The 15,228-nt window shown below is 39.1% G+C and overlaps 1 protein-coding gene across 1 annotated transcript in view; it reads right to left on the bottom strand.

Annotated features, from left to right (window-relative positions):
- Positions 1-15,228, bottom strand: part of QRFPR (pyroglutamylated RFamide peptide receptor) — a 49,707-nt gene that overhangs the window by 12,336 nt on the left and 22,143 nt on the right. The window lies entirely within an intron of this gene.

Consider the following 15,228-nt stretch of genomic DNA (forward strand, 5'->3'; position numbering starts at 1 on the left):
CTTGAATCCGTCCTGCTCATTGCTACCAAATTATTCTGAACTCTCAGAGAATCACAAGCTCAGGGAATATAAAAAGCTAGAAGAGACCTCAGAAATCACGTAGTCCAAGCTCTCGCCAAAAGCAGAAATCCTCTCTTCACCTTCTCTCACAAACGCTCTGCCACGCTCTGCTTAAATACCTACAGAGGAGGCCTCCTTGCTGGCACACTCCCACCTTGGGCCTTCACATGGCTTTTCCTTGTTCTTCTCCAAGATAACTCCCTCACACCCTTCACTGAAGTCTTTGCTCAAATGTCCCCTTCTCAATGAGCTGACCTACTCTGACAACCATAGTTGTAATTGCAGCCTGTCCCGTTCCCTTCCCACCTCCTCTCACTCCTCATCTCTCTTATTCTATTTCTCCACACTCTTTCACATTCCAACATACTCTATAATTTACTGATTGGTTTGTCTTACTGTTTATTGAAGGTTTCCGCACCCCTACCAGAATGTAAACCTCCAAGAGTGAGGATTTTTGTCTGTATTCTTCACTGATGTATTCCGAGCATTTAGAACACGCACAGAAGGCTCTCAACCAACATTCATTGAATTGAAGACAATGAGTGACTAGGAGGCTCTTAACCTCTAAAGCTGTCCCTGTTCAACTTTAGAGAGGCGCTCATCAGAACAAGTGCTTTTCAATAATTCCATCCACTTCTTCTAGTTTTGCTTTCTGAGAGTTTCAGAATTAACCAACTATCTTTTCCAAACAGCAGCTCTTCTTATACTTGAAGGAAGCTTTCATGTCACTTCTGTCTTTTCTTGTTGCCCCAGCTGTTCCTCATTTGACTGCTTTTCAGATCTGTCAACTCCCTGGATGCCTTCTGTTGCACTTTCTCCAGTTGGTAATTACGTGGTCCAGAGGGGAACCTGCTGTGCTCAGGATGCGACAGAACGCTCTGGCTAAGGCAGAGACGGGAGGATTATACTGCCTCCCTGGGTCTGAACACCCTCTTCTGTGACTGTAACCAAAACTTACATCAGCCTTTTGTGCTAGAATTTTCAAATGGTTGGTTTCTTCTGAACTTGAAATCAACTTAAGATGAATTGGGTCCATTTAATAGAAAATTTCTGTTAACCCAAGATTCCCTTACTTCCCATCCTGTGACTTAGGGAAAAAAAAGTCTTTAGATATTTTTCTAGATACTCCTTTTCCAGTCCTTCTTGGAAGCTCCAAATGACTACCCAAGAGCCAATCCCACCCACTCCCAACCTTTGTTCCAGTTCCCCAAATCCCAACTCCGTTCAAAGTTAAGGCCCTTCTTTGTCCAGCAAGATAGTTTAGATGCTATGTGCAGGAATTTCCTTTCAATACTAATATATTTCATTGTTTGAATACTGATCATAGTGTGAATGAGTTAGCTTACCTCCAATCCTGTTCTGGATGTGATACTTGAATAAACGAATATGTGAATAAATTATTCATCTGGATGTTTCTCCTGTTCTTTTTTTTTTTTTTAATTTGATGAGAATTTCTTCTATTCTTTCAGCCAAATTGTTTATTTAAAAAAAGATTTTAAAAAAAGTAAAAAAAAAAAAAAAAAAGTTGGACAGGCCAAGTTTAAAGGAACACCAGAAGAAACTTTCCAGGAAATGGACATGGATCCGTTAGCAACACATTTTAGGTATCACTATCCAAACAAATAAGAATTATTGTTGTAGTGTTCATTGTAGAGTTGTCTCATTGTAGTGTTATGCATCCTAAATCTACTCATCTTGTCCATCACAATAGCATGGGAGCTTGGTCAACTGATTTCCTGATATCAGGATACACGCTGATCTTGATTCATCTCATCTATTAGTTAGCCACTCTGAACCCCTGTTGTGTCACGGGAGGGAAGAAGGGGCACAATGTTTGGATTGACTTATGGAATGGATTCTTTCGGCTCAATAAGACACCACTATGCTGGTTTTAGTGAGAAATAGTGCATATACTTATTAGGAAGACAATAGGCTATATACATACAGGTATACTCCAGCATAAGGATAAGCAAATAATAATTTAATAACAATGGAAAGAAATGGTGGGGGGCGGGGGGAGAGAGAGAGAGAGAAAGAGAGAGACAACAGATTCGCACTCACAATATCTGCGCCCCTACGCCAGAGAGAGTCCCTTTGACTGACACGGCTAGGCAGGAGTGTGGATCAAAAGAGGAAAAACATCAGATCGATCGAAAAAGAGAAACATCAGATCGATCAAGAGAGGAAAACATCAGATTGATCGAAAAAGAGAAACATCAGATCGACAGAGAGGAGAACATCAGATCCGGTACTTAGAACATCCACGACCTTACGCCGGGGAGAGTCCCTTTAATTGACACGGCTAAGCGGGAGTGCCCATCGAAAGAGGTCCTGGGCAAGGCGTCCCCCCCTCACAGGCGACACTCTCGCCCAAACAGAATTGTGAGTTGCTTTTATGCATGTTTCTACTTAGAGACCATCTGTATGGGAACTTTTGGTATTTTTCCTTCTCACTGTTATCGCGTGTGTACGTGCACTGTAACTCCCGGTACTTATCTCAGACCAACACACATGGCCGGTCTGTGCCTGTCCTTGACATCCCGGGAGCTTTATAACCTAAATAATTGCAGCTAGTATTGTGGGAGAAGGGCTGGTTCCCACCACAAGCAGCTGCTCTGCATTCTTTTAGTGTGGCTGGTTTCCCAGGGTCACCAAGCGGACAAACATGGTGATACTTATAAGTCAACCCCAATTTCATCATTTGTAAAAAGGGATTCATAATACTCACCTGTCATAGGACCAACATGAGTACTTCATAAAATGACATAAGCATCCAGTATAGAATGTTGTCTTTAAAAAATCGCAGCTCTTTTATCATCAGACAGCCTGATTAAAAAATTGAGGTAAATTTTGCTCACTTGGAGCTGATAGATTCTTCGTGGCTAAACTGCCCATCAAAAGACATCTAATACAATAACCTATTTCCCAGATAAGGATATTGCAGCTCAAAGGACGTAAGTGATTTGCTCATGTCCACACAGCTGTTTAGTGACAGAATGAGGGCATGAGCCCAGGTTGAATGAATCCAGTTCTTTCCACTATATCGCCCTCACTTATCTTAATGCACCCATGCTATGTGGCAGTTTTCTTATCTACATGCTCATAAATTGTTTATTTAATAATCCACTTGAGAATTCTGCACCAAGCTGTAGTTCTATAATCTGTCTTCTTACCCTTTTTATGAATCCAGACAGCATTTGCCCAACTCATTACTTCTGACATTTCTCCAATCAACTTTCTAAGAAATTACTGACAGTGTTTACTTGATCACATCTCCAGGTTTCTTCAGTGTTGTGGCATGTAATTTACCTAGGCTGAAGATTTGAGTTCTTTTCAAAATAGGTAGATGCTCTTGCTATCTACTCACTTATCTTGGATCTTTATTTTCATTCTAACCATCTTTGTTGCCGTTTATATTTGGAGATCTTTTCAAGGTCTGGAAGACTGCAGGAAAATAGGCATTGAAGAGTTTTGTTTTTTCTCTGCCCTTCATTAAATTTCTATCACTGACCCTCCCTTTCTTTTGCCGCTCCTTATTCTGGTAATCTCTCTGATAACTCGTCAGTCAGCTCGTCTACACTTTAGCTTGCCCAATGTAAACTGTACAGGTCTAAGCTATTTTGCAAGAAATGTGTCCTTTGTGACATTTCTTCCCATAAATGACATTTTTAAACTGGGATAATCCTAGAATTCCCCATATAGGGCCCTGTTTCCTTGAGATGTCCTTCCTTTTTTTCCTACTGGATTATCTGATTTTAGTACCAGAGTTGTGTTTCTTAGAGCCTGCCTAGAATGGCTATTTGTTATATTTTGTCCAGCATCCACCTGCGTTTCCTAATAGTAACACCATTTCCTCTGGCGCATAAACTCTCCCCTATGTGGCAGGTTAGGTAAGAGGCCCCACTATGGAAGACAAGGCAGGAACGGGACAGATTCTCACAAAGACTCTATCAGCTCCAAAGTTACCAAATTTACCTCAATTCTTTTAATCTGTTGAAACAGTGCGAAGAAGATAAAAGGGAGGCGTGTGGTGGTATGGTCCCGTGCTCACCAGACCATGAGAGCTAACAGACCACTGCTAAGTTACTGACCTCTGGGCACCCTCGGTCCCTGCCTGTTGCAGGCCCACTCTTCCAGCTTCACACTGATCCTGTGAGCTTCCAACATCCTTCCAGTACATTCCCTTCTCAAGCAACTTAGCTATCAACTATTGCTTATAACCAGGTACAGTTCTCCCTCGTATCCGAGGGGGATTGGTTCCAGGACCCCAGTGGATACCAAAATCCATGGATGCTCAAGTCCCTTATATAAAATGGCCTAGTATTTGCATATAACCTATGGACATCCTCCTGCATACTTTAAATCATCTCTAGATTACTTATAATACCTAACGCAATGTAAATACTATGTGAATAATTGTTATACTGTATTGTTTAGGGAACAATGACAAGAAAAAAAAGTCTGTACAGGTTCAGTATAGATGCAACCATTGTAGGCCTTTCCATCTGCAGTTGGTTGACACCAGGGATGCAGAACCCCTGGATATGGAGAGCCGACTGTAAACTTATTTGATATACTTCTCTTTTTATTACCTTTTCCCTGGAAGGTAGATTTCCTAAAATGTAGAATACTCTGGTCAACGTTCCTTCTGTGTATATTGTTAATGCTAAGATAACACAGTCCAAATCTCACCATTACAACTGGCTTCCATTGTTGCTTCCATTTCTACTATGTCTGCCTCTTGCAGAAGAAGCTACAATAATCCCCCTTTGCCTACTGGATTAGGAACAAATGCTATGGTTTAACATTTATTGCCTTCTATTTCCAACCTTAACTTATTTATACAACTTTATTTTCCAGAACATGAATTTTTTGCTTTGGACACGAATCATGTCCACTCTCTTATCCTCCCATGCCCGTCCCTATCTCCCATACACAGTGCAGGTCTCAATGATTCAAATAGAAATGATATCTCATCATCGCTTAAAATGACGCTTGGAAATTGAAAACAATTTGGCCAATATATGTTTATACCCTAGTGTAATAGTGACTTTAAAAAGGATCCAAGTGGAAAGAAAAGAGGGAAAAGAACAGAGTATTCATATGTAGAAAAGACTAAAAGAATTCTTTTATTAATTTAGATAATGGTATAATGAGCAATAATTAATAATTACATGAAAGTATCTAATTTTCACTAGTGAAAATTTTTCACTAAATTTCACTATTAGATTTTTCACTATTAGATTAGCAAGATAGCTAGATATTAGATAAGCACTCTGTGAAGAATTTATTGTAAGGTTGGTAAACAAGACATTTGCAGTTTTATAAAGGAAAGGCTACTTTACACAAACACTATTCAAAACAGTGGTCTAACATATTATAAAATGATCTGGCATATAATTACCTTAATTTCCTGTACCAAATAAACAAGCCATATTCAAACAATCCATGCACCTCGCCCCAATATAGCCTGTAAATTTCTAGTTCTGTCCAACATATTTCTCAGGCAGTTGCTAATGAGCAAATTCACCAAATCCTGAATCCTACCTCATTCCCCTCAACCACATCCTATAGTAGGAGAGTAGTGAACAAATTAAATATAGCCCAAATCAGAATTGCTATACAAGCTGTGGCTGCGAATGACAGAGGAACAGAACCGTGGAATGCCCTGGCTGGAAGGCCCTCCCAGAGATGACCCAGGCTGAGGCTTTCTATCAATGTTGCACGGAGCCCTGTGTTTCTGCAGAGGTGTTCTAGGAGCTGCCAAGAAGAGAGAGGGGCAGGCCCAGAGTGGGAAGGGAGAGGGGGCTCCAAGCTGCAGCCCTGCTTCAACTGGAGCAGCTTCAACTGTATCTAGTTTAATTTGTTGGAGTTCCAGCATATAAGTCATCTGCAATTTTAAAGAAGTTATAAAACCCCAAAACGGACTTATACAATATACACTGGGATATCCAGCCTGTTTAAATCATATAGACTGAAGAGGAGAACCATAGTTGCTAAATATTTCAAAAGTGATGTGTGGTCCATCTCTCCTAGAATCTCATCTCTCCTGATAATTATTCCTATTTAGCATAAGACCAGTACAAAGCACTCTGGTAATTATCCTATGACTTATGAACTTTCCACTATTGCTATATTTGTGTAGCAGGAAAGAGGGAAGAACAGCCCAGGGGAAGGAAACTCTGGCTCAGGGCAAAGGAGAAAGCTAGGGGGAGGCAGAAGAAGTCCTAGCTCCTGCAGAGTGGAGGGACAGGGAGAAGGGTCCTATAGCTGCCAGGTGCCAAAGGAAGACTCAGTAGAGAGACTGCAGTAGGAAACTGATAGTGAAGAAGATGAGCCATTTTTCTCCAGAATTCTTGCTGGACTGAGGAAAGAAGAGAGAAGCTGCCCAGATGACAACAGACCACGTACTGGGGGCTTACAAACGACAGAGATTTATTTCTTGCAGTTCTGGAGGCTGGAAGTCCAAGATCAAGGTGCCAGCATGGTTGCATGAAGGCCCTCTACCAGGTCACAGACTTCTCATTGTATTCTCATTTGGTGGAAGGGACTAGAGAGCTCAGTGGGATCTCTTTTATAAACACACCAATCCCATTCATGAGGGCTCCCCTGACCCAAGCACCACCCAAAGGCCCCACCTTCTAATACCATAACACTGGGCATTAGGATTTCAACATATAAATTTGGGGTGAACATAAACACTCAGACCCTAGCAAGACACTTCCCCCAAGTGAAACTGAAGAGACACTCGATGAAATGAAACACTGCTGCCCTGTCTAGAGTGCAGGAAACAGAGTGAGAAGTGCATCTAGGAAGAAGGAGAGGTGTTGTGATGGTTAAATTTATGTCAACTTGTACAGACCAATCCATGGGCTGTGGTCAATGATTCGACTGAATGGTCAAGGATATGGAAGAAACATGATTGGAAAATTGGTGACAAAGAAATTTGGGGAAGAGGTGTGTAAAGAGATCTTTCTGAATGGGCAAAAGACATGAAGATATTTGTGTCCCATGTGAACGCCCACCAAAGAGTGACCTCGGCAAAGGAGGATTTTAATAATTAAGTGAATAGGATGACCTGTTCTGTGGATACCAGTCAGCCTCTTTCCCCAGCCACCTCTGTCACTGCTTAATGGCCTCATGAACACAGTGGCCACGGTGGCAGGAATGGGGGTTAAGCATGGACTCAGCAACATGGACTTCCACTGCCTAAAGCCAATCTGGCTATAGCCACCGCTGAGTGCCCAATCTGCCAGCAGCAGAGACGGACACTGAGTCCCCAACATGGCACCATTCCCTGGGGGTGATCAGCCAGCTACCTGGTGGCAGATTGATCACACTGGACTGATTCCATCACAGAAGGGCAATGTTTTGTTTTCACTAGACTAGATACTTACTCTGGGTATGGATTTTCCTTCCATGCATGCAACGTTTCTGACAAAACTGCCATCCACGGACTTACGGAATGCCTTATCCACCACCATGGTATTCCATACAGCATTGCTTTTGATCAAGGAACTCACTTCACAGCAAAAGAAGTGCAGATACAGGCCCATGTTCATGCAATTCCCTGGTCTTGACCATGTTCCCCACCATCCTTAAAGAAGCTGGTTTGATAAAATGGTGAAACGGTCTTCTGAAGACTCCGTAAGAGCACCAGCTAGGTGGCAATATTTTGCAGGGCTTGAGCAGTGTTCTTCAAAACCCTGTATATGCTCTGAATCAGCATCTCATACATGGGCTGTTTCTCTCATAGCCAAAATTCACAGGTCCACGAAGCAAGGGGTGGAAATGCAAGTGGCACCTCTCACTATTACCCCTACAGACCCACTAGCAAAATTTTCCTCCCTGTCTCCCTCAACCTTATCCTCTGCTGGCCTAGAGGTCTTAATTCCAAAGGGAGAAATGCTTCCACAAGGAGACACAACAATGATTCCACTGAAGTGGAGGTTAAAGAAGAGAGTTACTCTGCTGGCTGGGGTAATTGATCCTGACTACCAAAGGGAAACTGGACCGCCACTCCACAAATCAGACAGGAAGAGTATGTCTGGAATATAAGAGATCCTTTAGGGCACCTCTTAATAGAACCATGCCCTGTGATTAAGGTCAATGGAAAATTGTAACAACCCAATCCAGGCAGGACTACTAGTGGCTCAAACCTGAAAGTCTGGGTCACTCCAACAGGTGAAGAACCACGACCAGGAGAGGTGATTGCTGAAAGTAAAGGGAATATAGAATGGGTAGTGAAAGAAGGCAGATATAAATACCAGCTCCAACCATGTGACCAGTTACAAAAACAAGAAGTGTAATTGTCATGTGTATTCCTACTTATTTTTTATGAATATGTTTGTGTGTGCATATCTATTAATATATATATCAAGCAAATATATTTATTTTCTTCCCTCTCTTATTCTCTATCATGTAACAGAAGATGTATTGACTCTATATCATAGTATCTAAGTATTGCTAATTCTATGTCTTAAATACATAGTTATGGGATATCAAGGAGAAGAGTAAACATCACTCAAGGACTTTACCTCATCTTCTGGGGAAGAGATTAGTGAGTTTTTGGTTGTATACAGGATAGTTGTATCATGTTAGGCTGAATTAAGACCATGTTATTGTGTTTATTTGGAGATGAAGTATGGTTTAAAAAGATGCATATGAGTGCCCAGTTGACAAGGGGGTGTACTTGTGATGGTTAATTTTATGTGTCAACTTGACTGGGCTATGGGGTGTCCAGTTATTTGGTTAAATATTATTCTGAATCTATATATGAGGGTGTTTCTGGAAGAGATTAATATTTGAATCAGTAGACTGAGAAAAGCAGATTTCCCTCCCCAATGTGGATGAGCCTCATTCAATTCGTTGAAGGTCTGAACAGAACAAAAAGGCCAAGTGTGAGAGGATTCTCTGTCTCTGCCTGACTGTCTTCAAGCTGAGACAGTGGTCTTCTCCTGCCTTCAGACTCAGACTTGGACTAGAACTTACACCACCGGCTCTCTTGGTTCTCAGGCCTTTGAACTCAGACTGGAACTGTGTCATCAGCTTTCCTGGGTCTCCAGCTGTAGATCTTGGGACTTCTCAGCCTCCATGGCTGCATAAGCCAATTCTCATGGTAAATATCTCTCTTGAGATTATTGTGTATATATATTTTTGATTCTATTTCTCTGGAGAGCCCTGACTAATACAGATGGGACTGAAGCTCAGGGCTCCAACAGTGGTCGGATGGCCTTGGCAGCAGAGCAGCCCAGTGTAGCTGCCTTGCCCGGGAGCAGCAGCACCCTGCCCCTCTCCGGACTGGGCACACAACTATTCCATGTGGGTGCTGCCTATTGCTTAGGGAGACGCTCAACCCAGATGCACAGAACCCTTGGGGACAGCTGGGCTTGCATGATTGAAACGATGCTGCCTAAAGGACAAGAGGATTGCTTGGTATGTCACCATCACTGTGACAGATATTTCTTGATTCATTTTTCATTTTTTCTTTCTTTTTATTAATCGAAAATTTTGTCAAGTAATTGTAGATTCACATGCAGTTGTAAGAAATAATACAGAGAGATCTCTTGTACACTCTGCCCAGTTTCCCTCAATGGTAACATTTTACAAAACTACAGTAAAATATCACAACCAAGATACTGACATGAATACAATTTACTGATTTTATTCAGATTTTCCAATTTCATTTGTATTCATTTCTGTGTGTGTGGGAGTGTGTTCTATACAATTTTATTACTTGTGTAGGTTCACGTATCTGCCACCCCAGTCAAGATACTGAACAGTCCCAACACCACAAAGGTCCCTTCTCTTGCCTTTTTATAACCACACCCATGCCCCTCCTGCCTCTGTCCCTCCCTGTCCCTAACCACTGGCAACCACTAATCTGTCTTCCCTTTCTAAAATTTTCTCATTTCCAAAGTGTTACATAAATTGAGTAATGTAGTACATAACCTTTTGGGATTGGCTTTTTTCCTTTGGCACAATTCCCTGCACGTTCATCAGAGTTGTTGCACTTATCAATAGTTTGTCCCTTTATATTTGTTAATATTCCACGCTATGTATGCACCACAGTTTGTTTAACCATTCATCCACTGAAGACCACCTGAGCTATTCCAGTTTTTGACTATTACAAATAAAGCAGTCATGAATATTCATGTACAAGTTTTGATGTGAACACAAGCTTTCATTTTTCTGGGATAAATGCCCAAGAATGCAATTTCCTGGTTGCATGGTAATTGCATGTTCAGTAAGACACTGCCAAACTATTTTCTAGAGTGGCTGTATCATTTTGCATTCCTGCTGGCAATGTATAAGTGATCCAGTTTTTCCATATCCTTGCCAGCGTTCAGTGTTGTCACTATTTTTTATTTTAGCCATTCTGATAGCTGTGTAGTGATATCTCATTGTGGTTTTTATTTTCATTTTCCTGATTTCCAACAACGCTGACCATCTTTTCATGTGTTTATTTGCCATCTGTACATCCTCTTTGATGAAATATCTCATGTCCTTTGTCCATTTTCTAATTGGATTGTTTGTCATTTTATCGCTGAGTTGTACGAGTTCTTTATACGCTAGCCTTTTGTCAGATATGTGCTTTGTAAATATTTTCTCCAGTCTGTAGCTTGTCTTTTCATCTCTTCACGTGGGCTTTCGTAGAGCAAGTGTTTCACTTTAATGAGGTTCAATTTATCAATTTTTCCCTGTATACACTGTGCTTTGGTGTCAGTTAAGAACTCTAAGAACTCTCCACCTAGCCCTGAAGATTTTCTCATCTGTTTTTTTCTAAAAGTTTTAGAGTTTTACATTTACATTTAAGTCTACAATCCACTTCGAGTGACTTTTTGTATAAAGTGTGAGATTTAAGTTGAGGAGTTTTTTGTGTTTTTTGTTTGTTTATTTTGGACTGTGAATGTCTGTTGCTCCAGCACTATTGAACAGTCAATCCTTTCTCCATTGGACTGCACCTTTGTCAAAAATCAGTTGAGCAAATTTACGTAGATCTATTTCTGAGTTCTCTATTCTGTCCCATTCATCTTTGTCTGTCCCTCTGCCAATATCTGGGATAAATCCCATTCGGTCATCGTATATAATTCTTTTTCTACATTGTTGGATTCTGTCTGCTAATATATTGTGAATTTTTATGTTTTAAGTTCATGAGAGATATTAGTCTGCAGTTTTCTTTTTATTGTACTGTCTTTGTCTGGTTTATGTGTCAGAGTAATAAAGGTCTCATAAAATAAGTTGAGAAGTGGTCCCCCCTCTCCTATTTTCTGGAAGAATTTGTGTAAAAGTGGTGTTAATTCTTCTTTAAATATTTGATAGAATTCTCCAGTGAAATTACCTGGGCCTGGAGACTTCTTTTTTGGGAGCTTTCTGATTACAAATTCAATTTCTTTATCTCTTCCTTTTAAAAAATATTTTTTTAAATCAAAGAATTATGAGCAAATGGTTCAAAATCAGAAGGGCTACAATTAAAAAGAATAGGTCTTGGGCCAGCCCCACTCACCTGCCATCCCACTCCCCGACACCTACTTGTTTTTAACTCTTCTGCCAGGTACCATCACATCTCTAAATAACCTGCTTTATATAGCCTATTCTTGACTTACTGATTTTAGATGATATATATTGACTTCCTTCTAGGATAAATGGGCTTCTGTTTCACTTTTATTACCTTCAACCTCTGCTTCTCCCTACAGCTTCTAATTTTCTTATAGTTATAACACTCTCTTCAATAACTTCTTTGGAAATGTTTTGGGAGATGTATTTTCTAAATTCTTGCGTGTAGTTTACTCTACCTTTGACTTATAAAGTAATATACCTAAACCCATATTCCTTGGTCTATCAAATTCCATCAGTTTATCTTGTCCCCAACTTTGTAAGATGATACCTCATCTCCTTCCTCCTTCTCTTTCTCTCTTCTTCCTCCAAAGTTCTATCAGCTATAACTTTACATTTACTTTTTCAAGACTGATTACTTTTCATTCTGTTTCACAGCCATACTAAGTCTTCTGTACTTGGTCTACATTTCAACTATAGAAGATTAAAACTATAAAAAGCATTTTCATCATTATGACTATTTAACTATTATAACTACAAAGCCAATATATATGTTTAAATATATTTCTCTTTCTCTGATTTTATAGTCATGATCCTTGTGAATTTACTTATTGCTCTAAAGTATGTCATATTTTAATATGCTTTATACCTGTGCCATAACTTTTGTATAGAGTTTTTTTGTTTATTTAATTTTTTCCTGGAGTTTTGGGTTGCATTTCTTTTTTCTAGTTGGAAGAACAAACATGTACCTTCTTCAATACACTATAGCGGTTTACTGTATGAGCTCTGGAATTAGACTGCTTGGGTTTGGATCCTGGAGTCACCACTCGGTAGCTCTGTGATCTAAAGCAAATTACCTTACTTCACTGAGTCTTCGGTTTTCTTATCTATAAAATGTAGATGATGATAATAGAACTTGTCCCGTAGGACTCTTAGAGGATTAAATGAGATAATAAGTATAAAGTGTTTAGGCACCACGTGAAAGTGCATTCATGAATGCTAGCTACAGTTATTGCTGTTATCATCATCATTGTCATATTCATCATCATTGTCATTATTTTTACTATTACATCTCAACTTTTCACATAACATGTTTACCACTTGAAATCAATTCCAGTATTTGTTCTTTTATGACTTTCTTCTAGAAGACTATTGACTTTCAATTTTTATGACGGCAGTTTTTGATTTGTTTTGTTTTTTGTAAAAGACTGCTCTATAGCTGTCATCTTGAAATTCATTTTCAATGAATTCCTTTTCCACTGTTTCTTTAATTTCATGGCTTCTTATTTCTTGTATTTCACTCTTGTTCTGCATGAATCTTTTTCAAGTTAACATTTTGAAAATAATGAGTTTAAAGTAAGCTCTTTAAATTTTTGCATATCTGAAAATGATTATAATTTAACTTTAAATTCAATATCAGCTTCCTTTGGAATGTTGACGACCCACTTTATTGACTTTTAGCATCCATTTTTGTGCTAACGTCTATATTATCAGTCTGATTTTTGTTCCCTTATAATTATCCTGGTTTACTATTTGGAAACTTTTATTGATTTCCTTGTAATTGGAATTCTAAAATGTTATGGGGATATGTTGAAGCATATTTTTTACTCTTTCTCCTTGGCCCTGTGTGTGCCTTTTGAATTTGAGGACTTCTGATTCCTTTATCTTTATGCTTTTCTTTGTGCATTTTTTGTGAATCTCCTATTAATCAGATGGTGGAATTTCTGGATTGATCTTCTTATGTTTATATCTTTTGTTTATATATATTTTTTGCTTTGTAAATTCTCTTTGCCTATTTGCTCCACATTATGGAGATTTTCTTGTCTTTGTCTTCCAGTTCTTATAAATTTATATATAACTTCAGCAATCATATTTTCACTTTTAGGAGCTTTTCCTTATTCTCAAAATGTTGCTTTTCAGAGAAGCTTGCTCTTGATTTATGAAGTCAGTATCTTCTTAAATCGAGACATCTGCCACTTAACATCAGTAATCCATTCATGAAAGTGAAGACATTCTGCGTGAAAATGTGCACTAGTAGCCTATTTCCCATTATTTAAAATGCCAAATTAAACTCCCAGCAGATTTTCTTAAGTGTAACTAAAACACAGCAAAATCATCAGTTAGATGTAAAATGCTTAAAATATTGCTCCCTATTGCAAAACAATTAGAATGGTTGTTATCAAGTGATTTGTATGCATGCTGGTCTGTATGCAGCGTTTTCATGGTGCATCATGAATATTTTTTTTCCAACAAGGCATAGCAACCAGCACACAGAAATTAATCAATATGTTAGAAAAATGCAAGTAAAATGTGCAACAAGAACAGGACAATTATCTGGGATGACCTGTTACTCACAAAGAAAGGAGCAGACTGGAAACTTCAAGAAAGTTGAAAGCGGAGGAGGGTTGAAGCGTAATCATTGTCATTGGTTGTGGAAAGTGATATCCTAGGTGAGCTGAGTGGCAAAAGGACAACAGTTTCAGGTAAACTACAAAACTCAGAAACTAGCAGAGATTCTTTATCACTTTCATTCTGGGGTAGGAACTCCTGAATGTATCTTCAGGGGAGGTAGTTGACCCTTTAGGATGAAAAATTGCAGAATGGAGCTTTACTTACTCTCCTCTGGTTTACAGAATTCCTTGCATGGTGCTATAAGAAATATCAGGCAATAATATCGCCACAAAGTTCAAGGATAACGTTTATCATGGTATCTGTATAGCCTACAAATTATTTTCAGCAAGCAATGTCTAGTGGTTTAACTGAATGCTTTCTAGGTTAGCACTGTGATTAACTTTTTCAGACTGATATTCTGAACAAGTTTAGTACTTGTTAACTTCTCAGTGTGACATTTAAAGAAGCCTTCAACATCTTTTCATTGACCTTTTCTCAAAGTCAGTCTTCTCTGCAAGAATAACAATTGCAAAGAATGAGTAAAATGACAGGATGCTTCTCTCAGTGTCAACACCATTCAGCATACACATCCCTTTGTGGACACTAGACATGCTTTTCAAAACATCTTCTTGTGATTTTGATGTTCTACACAAACACAACTATATTTGGACTATAGCTCGAGACTTTTCCTATATATCATTTTGTTTAGAATGGTTTATTAACTTTGGGGACATAAATTTTTCATATGTAAACATCAGTTAAAAATTATTTTGTTGAGTGATACATTTATTGTAGAAGTTTGAGACTTAAAAACCAATAGGAATTCCACTGGGAAAATATCAAATGAGGAGACCTTCAGGGTAGTCTGTAAATATGAAAATACTACCTAAAGTTCATTTCTAACTTAATCTATAAATAATCCATTTCTTATAGGTTTCACTTATCTGTTTAGATTTTCCCTTTTATTCTACAAACTTTCTTCAACTGTCTGACAATCCCTGATTGTCTTTACATATTTAAGAATGGGGCAACATGAAAGACAACTGGCTTCTCTGTGTGCATGTGCTGGAGCTGTCCCCAGACAGACTTCGATTTGGGACGAGTAGGCCTCCACTGTGGGCCTCACAAATTGCAAAACTTTGAGGTTTTTTTCTTATGGAGCCAAAGCTCATACTAATTCTATAGTTCTCCTCAGAATGTGTCCTTCAATTACTTTATAAG

This window comes from Diceros bicornis, chromosome 11 (assembly GCF_020826845.1).
Source record: "Diceros bicornis minor isolate mBicDic1 chromosome 11, mDicBic1.mat.cur, whole genome shotgun sequence".
Classification (NCBI taxonomy): domain Eukaryota; kingdom Metazoa; phylum Chordata; class Mammalia; order Perissodactyla; family Rhinocerotidae; genus Diceros; species Diceros bicornis.